The sequence below is a fragment of the Dermacentor andersoni genome, chromosome 6, assembly GCF_023375885.2.
Source record: "Dermacentor andersoni chromosome 6, qqDerAnde1_hic_scaffold, whole genome shotgun sequence".
In the NCBI taxonomy this organism is placed as follows: domain Eukaryota; kingdom Metazoa; phylum Arthropoda; class Arachnida; order Ixodida; family Ixodidae; genus Dermacentor; species Dermacentor andersoni.
The window spans coordinates 65349470-65357437 of NC_092819.1; the positions used below are offsets into that span (position 1 = coordinate 65349470).

At 41.8% G+C, this 7968-nt stretch overlaps 1 long non-coding RNA gene across 1 annotated transcript; it reads left to right on the forward strand.

The window, feature by feature from the left end:
* The first annotated feature begins 550 nt into the window (after positions 1-550).
* LOC129382393 (uncharacterized) lies at positions 551-2305 on the forward strand. The gene is made up of 3 exons (XR_008610458.1): positions 551-732; positions 1872-1979; positions 2094-2305. It is a non-coding gene; the product is annotated as an uncharacterized lncRNA (long non-coding RNA).
* The last annotated feature ends 5663 nt before the right edge of the window (positions 2306-7968 follow it).

The window sequence follows — 7968 nt, forward strand, 5'->3', positions numbered from 1 at the left end:
ATTGTATTTGCAGCAAATTTGATTAGCGCTGTTGCATTTAAAGGAAGAAAAAAGTTGAAATCTTGTGACTGTTTATAGGGCACTTTTGATTTGGTCTTTCAATTTTTTATAAGAATTGTTGAGAAATTTCTAGAAAACGAAACTATCAAGTTTACAGCTTTGTAACTAAGCAATGAAAAACGATATCACAATTCTGTACATTGCATATAATAGTACATATAAAGCGGACGGAATTGGTATATTATGCATGGGTCTCAAATAGACCACTAAAATGTGAATATAGCTTGTGAAAAACCCTCGCAAACAATCTAACACATTCACGTAAGATATAAATTGGTATATGACGTTTGTCCACTTTGAACAATCTAACGGATGCAGTTTACAAATCTGTGATATCTGTTCTTGGTGCAGATCTGCAAATCTGTAAACTTCGTGCTTCTTTTTCTTCAGTCCTGCCAACCTTTTGAAAGTTCTTTTTAAAACATTGAGGGCCTAAATCAAAATTCTGTTTCCTACAGTCGCTAAAGTTTAACTTTCTCTCTCAAATACAATACATTTAATTAAAATCGGCTCAGTCGTTATCTCAGAAAAGCGTTTCTGTGTTTTACACGTATTCGAATAGGCTGCACCGGAGTTGCGCGCGAGCTGAAGCCAGGCCCCGCACACTCTCAAGTTCCAGCAATCGCAACAGAAGGCGAGGAATCCACTGCGGCGCGTTCCAGCACCGCGCGCGTAAGTGGAGCTACTGTAATATGGTCGCGTACTTTATTTCGCGTTGTTTCTACTAGGGGCGCTCAATGCGGCTAAACATTTTATCTATGAATGTACATATAATAGCCGACAAACATAGTTTACATGTTATCTTCTTTTGTTTTACAAAGTGATCGGGCCATTGTTTCTATTGGACTTCTGATATTTAAGTTTCTGCATTGTCACTTGAGAACAGCCACCGTACGGCGGCAATAATTGCGAACGGGGTGGTCGTTTCCTTTGAGCAGCATCGTGAATGTTCCTTTTAATTAGATGCCAATAATAATATCTCAGCCAGCTTAGGTGTCCAACGTTCGATAGCCGCCACCAAGCGAACATGTTGAAAGACGGCGAATTTTTATCAGTTGCGGCGCGTTTCACTGGCATAAGGGCTGCATGCACAGCTTCCGTCGTTAGTGATCTGCCGCGTCTGGCCGCGTAATGACGTGTTGCCTGAATAAAGAAGTCATGTGTTAGCTAGCGAGAAAATTCATCGCTGGAACCGAGCACAGTCGGCTTGGAGACTACCCACGAAAGCGGAGTAACTTTGCAGCCTCTTAAGCAAAAAAAAAAAAAAGCAATGATTCGCATTTTCAACTTCGAATATCTTAGCGTGTGAGGTGGCTAACACAGGTTGCTGCATTCATTTCTTAAACCTGGAAAATAACTATAATTATACAGCCATTACTCTTCAAATGTAATTCAAACGATCGGTTCTTGTTATGTTGTCAGGTTGCTAAAATTCCTAACATGGAGTACAGCACAAATAATGAATAGTATTGGCTGTTTTTGCGTTAATGATACACTGCGATAAATTCACTATACATTAGGGGCAAACATACTCCCTGTGGTACAGTTAGATTAATTCCATTTGAGACATGATAACATTACTGGGTCAATTACTAGTATCTGGTAGAAACAACAGTCATCTAATCGAGGCTTGACTAAGCGCAGCCCACACAAGGACAATATTGAAAGAAGCACACACGACAAACAGTGTTGTGTGTGCGTGCTTTTCTATTATGGAGCGTTTTGCTCACTGTTCTAAGTACGACATGAATCATAAAGTCACCCACCCTTTCGCCATAGTAATTGAGGCTCTTTTTTTCTTTCAACTCCAGCTTCCAAGACACTGCTCATATTTGTTCACCTCTTTGAACTCTGCACGTACAAGTCAACAGTGAATGTGTCACACTGAAAGTAACATCAAGGGCCAGAATCCTTGCAATGTATGTTTCGGAACAGCTCTCCTAGAACCATGATTTATTAATTTATTGGACCAACTCTTACTTCATCGTTTTTCGCTTGCATGTTTGTAATGGCTTCATCATCTCTCTTTTCAGAAAGGCGAAAAAAAAAAGATATTGTTGGTCTGCAAGCTGCCCACGCCAAGCCATAAGCTCAACGGTCGCCATAATGACAGCAGGTTCTCTTGAACTCCATGCCTCACCATGAACTGTTTGCAAGTTTACCATATGGACGGGTATGAGCCCTATACAGGAAAGCAGCGGTCTACAGTTTTGTGTTGTTCTGATCAGGAATAAAGTTTGACATACAAGCATACTTGCTTTTCAGGCCGTTTTATCGTAAACAGGAAAGTAACATGTGAGTCCTGACAAGTTTCTTTTCTAGTCATTATAGCCATGACGACCAGAACAGAAACAATGTAGCAAGCTCCTACTTGCTAATGCACAAACTCTGTCATCTGCTCCTTGCAAATCAGCTTGACGGGCATTACGACCGAGTACCAAATGTTCTCTCACAACGACAATTTGTTACATGAAAGTGCTAAGAATTTTAAAACGATCAAAAGTGTTCAATGCACTTTTGAGGAAATTATACTTCATGTTGATTCAATCTCTGGCAGTCACTCTTACGTGGTGCATGTACAGTTTGCATGAAATCAATAACTAGGCTAGCCCTGCACCGTAAGATAAGAGATAGCTAGAAAAGGCAAGCTTACACGACCAGCCTGTTCCACACTGAACAACATGACAAATCACTAAAAACAACTTTTTCTTTCTCTTCAAATAGCAGCTGACAAACCTGAGCACAGTGCGTTCCCAAAAAGATTTTGAAATATAATTGCAGAATAGTAAGTTCGGCTTCACATTCAGCCAATAAACAGTGGACGAGCAAGGCAAGCCTCAGCGTGGGAGCTTGTCTTCGTCAAGGCCCTCACAAATATGTTGGCTTGTTGAAACATTGGCTCCAGGCTGAGGCTTCCGTAGCGGACCTCTGTTATTGAGTTGAAATGTTCATCTCCTAGCAACCTCTTTGCCTTGTTTGAATACAAAAATATATATATTTTTTTTCAACATGAAACCGTAACTTGCATTTTCCAAGCGTCTATGACTATCAATTGGGCTTGATTAGATGTTCATTTAGTGTCCATGTTTATTCATACAATATTTGCAGAAGACCCTGTAAGCACTGCTGTCTCCATTACGTCCCTTGCTTTCCTATGAGTACTGGACTTGTGTCAAAGCCTTTAACGCCGTAATGGAACACTAAATTTGCAACAGAAATATCAAGAGCTGATAATATGTGCGGGCAATTTAGCATAACGTTTTTTTTTCCTACACTACGTGACTCGCACAGCAGCCCGAGCTTATCTTGCTAACACTACATCTTTGCCGAGCACTTATGTTTCTTTCTTTAATGTAGCTGGAATCTTCGAACGCGGATAATACACGTATAGTATATATGAAACACGTCAAACACCATTGTAGGCAACTACAGAACGAGGGTAGCCCAGCATAAATATCGTTGTCTGAAGCGTCATTTTCCCTGCTTTGGCGGCACGCCGAACACAATGAGACAACTTTGCTCCATTTCACCTTTCAATCCCATTACATAGATTGCTATCTCTGTTTACGTGTGTTGTAAACTTAGTGACGCATGGCATTAGGTCCACACGACCTATAAGAAATTTGTGGGCATGTGCTGCTTCATTCACCATTGACAATAAACAATGTAAGCTTACTTGTATGAAGTGATTTTGCCAGTAGAGGCGTCTAGGCCACCTGGCTACACAATAAGGATAAGTGTAGCCATGCTGGAGTACCTCCCCAACAGCGGTAACAAAACGCCCAAAGCCAGCCAACGAGCAGCGCTGCCTGCCGCTACCGTAGCAGCCGTATTGCTCACTACAATGATGATGATATTAGTTTTGATTTTGCCAACGCCATCTCTTGGCCGCATGCTTTAGTTCACGACTCCACCGTTACCTTTATTTCCGTTGCACTGTGGAAGGTACAGTTTCCCTTCTCTGAGTAGTATAGGTGTCCTGTGCTAAAGCTTTCTCTTAAGCTGAGGAAATGCGACCATGGAGTGGACAAATAACATTTTACTTATGGACCATTTTTAGCATCTGTATCATAACGTTGTGTAGTGACTAATCACTATCCGTAAGCTATAATAACGTTTTCACGATTAGCAACATGAAAAACTGTACCTTTTGCGGTGATATAGTCTTCTTGTGACCTAAAAAAAGTCACTTGCCAAAGATAAGTTAGACTTCCTAGATTTTCGGCAAGTGTTGCAGCAAGATTGATGATCATAACAAGAAATTTGTTCAGAACAGCTGCTATATTTTAATTATATCTATTAAATGCAAGAAACTTCATCAGTGATGTTCCTGCGAATGTCGAGTTAGACAATTAGACGTTACAGTGAACTTATATATGAGTATAGTTTTGATAGACATCGTAACGAAAATAGAGACAATAGAGGAGTGAACAGAGCGCTACACCCTTCTTATATACAAGATTTCTTATCCTACACGTTTCTTTATGTGGGATCTCTTCCTTCTCTCTGTCCCTCTGTTAAAACAAAGTTTTCACTTGAAAGAAATACTTGAAGGACTGCGGAATCACAAGACCATGACACCTTCTCAACACGGGCAAAAATATTGCGCCTCAATGGCCCTTCGAGTTTCCACCACATTGTGAAGGCTATAGGATGAAAAATATTTAGGCTTGGCAGTTCCTGTGTATTCACATTTGAAAAGACGTTGCCCAAATTTTAGGAAGCGCATAAATGTCAGTGGAATGCGGTAATCTCGACTGTCTGTTTATGTTTTCTGCTCTATAATCTACATAACCCAATTTTCGTTGTTGCTTTTGGCAGACCGCACAGCGAAGGAAATATTTCATCGCGGTTATCTTGTGCGCCCAATGCCGAGATTGCTCTTTTCTTTCTCTTCCTGTATTAGTCTGCAAAAGATGAAAAGTTTATCCTCTGAAAGGACCACCTATTCCAAAACTCTAGCCACATAATATTGTTTAAGCGCTACAGAATTAAAAACCGTCGAAACAAATACACGGATTAGGTAAATCAAAATGGAAAGAAAAAATAATAATAATGAGACATGCATGCCTAGACATAGCAGACGCTTGCATGCCATCCGCGCTTATATGCAAACTAGAATTATCACACGCTTGTGAATAAAGTTTAAAAGAGTATAAAAATGAAACAAGCGTGAATAAGAGATTACACATGAAAAAAAAGCACACATACGGCTTTTCACGAAGAATTAATCATGTCACTTCACAAAAGAAAATCACGTAGAGCATCGAGGAATAGTCTGTGTTGTGACCAAGTACTTTATGCACAGAAAAATAACGACTCTCTAAAGCGTTGAGACGACAGCGAAAGAGAATCTCTCGCAATTCGTCACATTCTGGACATTCAGTTAGACCGTGCTCCTTGCAACCCACGCAAAAGTATCTCTTTACGAGCCACTGTATGACTTTAAAGTCCCGGTTGTCCTCTATGGACGTTTGGGGCGAATGCACTAAATTTGAAAGCATAATTTCTGCTCGTGTGCGGTGCCTTCACTTTTACGTGCATCTGTTTGGCGTTGCAAGTACGTCGGCTAAGCAGTCACAATTAAAACATCGGCGACAGCGCACAAAGCAGACCCGAATCAAAAAGTCACAATGAAGCTGTATTATCCGTAAGGACGAACTATATACGTTGCGAAGCATGGCGTCCTGTGGAAGGACAGACACATAATGAAAACCCGAACCGCTCTTGACGTCTTCTCGAGTACGAGGAAAACAATGTTTTGTTTCTTTTTTTTATGTTTTTCTTCCAGGTAGAACGGACAGATCTGTACCTTTAACCACATTATTAAGCGACACGCCACCTTGGGCAGGAAAAGCGCATATGTTTGCAACCTGACCGTGTGCGCAGACACACAGAATTCATTTACTAGTTGTTATTTAGCGCTAAATAAACGTGACTTAAGCAATAGACACAAGGAAGGTACCAGCATTTAGTTTGAGAAAAGATGCAACGCTCATCTTAAACAACACGCCCAATAGTCTTAGATTTTGGGGAGGTATCAAATAAACCTTGCTCTTCAAAGAAGAACGCATGCCTTCCTGGAACATAAAGATCACGAAAGGCTGTTTGCATCGAGGAAGCTATCAAGCCCAGCAGGGATGCCAGAGAAGAGTAAGAAAGCGACACCTTTAACTTAAGTAAATGAGCGTCAGCGCGACGGCGGACGTCTCAGCGTATGCTTTCGGGGAAAGAAGCGACTAAGGCATCAGCCCCTCCCATAGAACAGACGTATGCGCTTGGGGTGTTGCGTAACGCCCATGCTACACCTTTTCCTTGCCCTAAACCACCGTGTTGAGTGTAATAGTCACGCGTATCTGACCAATACATACGCACACACACACACGTATATATATATATATATATATATATATATATATATATATATATATATTTGACTTCTTTAAGATAATTTTCGGCCAACGGCTTTGGTTAGGGTTAGGGTGCCACATCATGACGGGGCTGATCTGAGTCTAGAGGTGGTGCACTCACGTGCTAGCAGGCGCTTGAGAGGGAGAGAGAGATAGAGAGATAGATACTTTATTACCGGGAAAACCACGGAGGTAGTTGTGAGCCAATGTAATCTGTAGCTTGTTCTTTTGCATATGCAAGAGGAAGTGGAAAGGAAAGGAAAAAAAGCGCTAAATGCCGCAGGGCCCGATTTATGGTCGGTCTATAAGGGCGGCGGCAGGCTGCAACATTGTTTACCATGAACGCATCAATAAGGGGATGTGCGAGATTCTGCAAGTGCGCTCTACGCGCACATCTCGTTTCACCCACACAAGGTGGTGGGCGTAGCCCTGTACGTGGAAATACAGCAGAAGCAAATGAGCTGGTGCTTCCTAGTCCTGGCCACCCAGCTCTTTCTTGCTGCACGTTCGCTGTTTTCAAGCATAACGAAAAAAAAAAAATTGGCTCAGTGGTGCCCTGACCGGGAGGTCAGCCAGTTTGTATAGGACAGCCCAACAGCGTGCAAAAGCCTACTTCCGGTATTTCGCATATGCCGCATTGAGCGATGCTTTCGATTGTGGTAGGGATGTTGGAACAGGCGGGTTTAGCCGGACAGTCGCGTAATACAGAAATCTGGGCAAGTGGGTTATAGGTTGCCCGTATACAACTGGTAGCGCAAAACAAAAAAAAAAACAATTAGAAAAACAAATAATAAGAAGAAAGAAGGGAGCACAAGTCGAAGTTGAAGTAACGATCGATAGTGTCTCTTTCTTTTATTTGCACTCCATTCTTGCACTGCAGGTAAATATGGCTGTTGGTCGAGGCCGGCAATTGCTTCGTCTGTAACGTTTCTTTCGGGTTACATGGTTTGGCAGCACACGTCTAAAAGTCCACTGACATGTAGTATAACGCGAGGAGAAGGAGCCATATTTCCTTGTTTTTCGGATTTCCTCGAAAAGAGAGCCGAGCGAGCTGGAGTCAGCTCACGTCTTAATGTCTTTGCTCAGAGAATGCAGAGGTTACACAATTGCAAAATAAAAGCTCACTGTTTCAAGCTAGTGTCTTACCTTTGGCTCAGCACTCATATCAGGATTCGAGCATAAAATTCACGAATATGTGCAGGTGTCATCCTAAAACTAGTGGCACAAAGACAGATCTCTACGAAGAAAACAGTCGCTTTAAACGTGCAATACATTTTGGTGTCATGGAAATAAACGAACCTATATATAACTGGTTGGCGCATCCTTGCGAATTTTGTTTGATTTGGAAAGCGTACACATAACCTTTAGTTGGTAGGTTGTCACTGACTGTAGAACGTCTCACGCTACTGCCTCCGAAAGCTTCTGCAAGCATCTTTGCCTGGTCGGCAAGAAGTGCGAAGCGCAGCCAAATAAGCACTTACAAGATTAGGTGATCCCA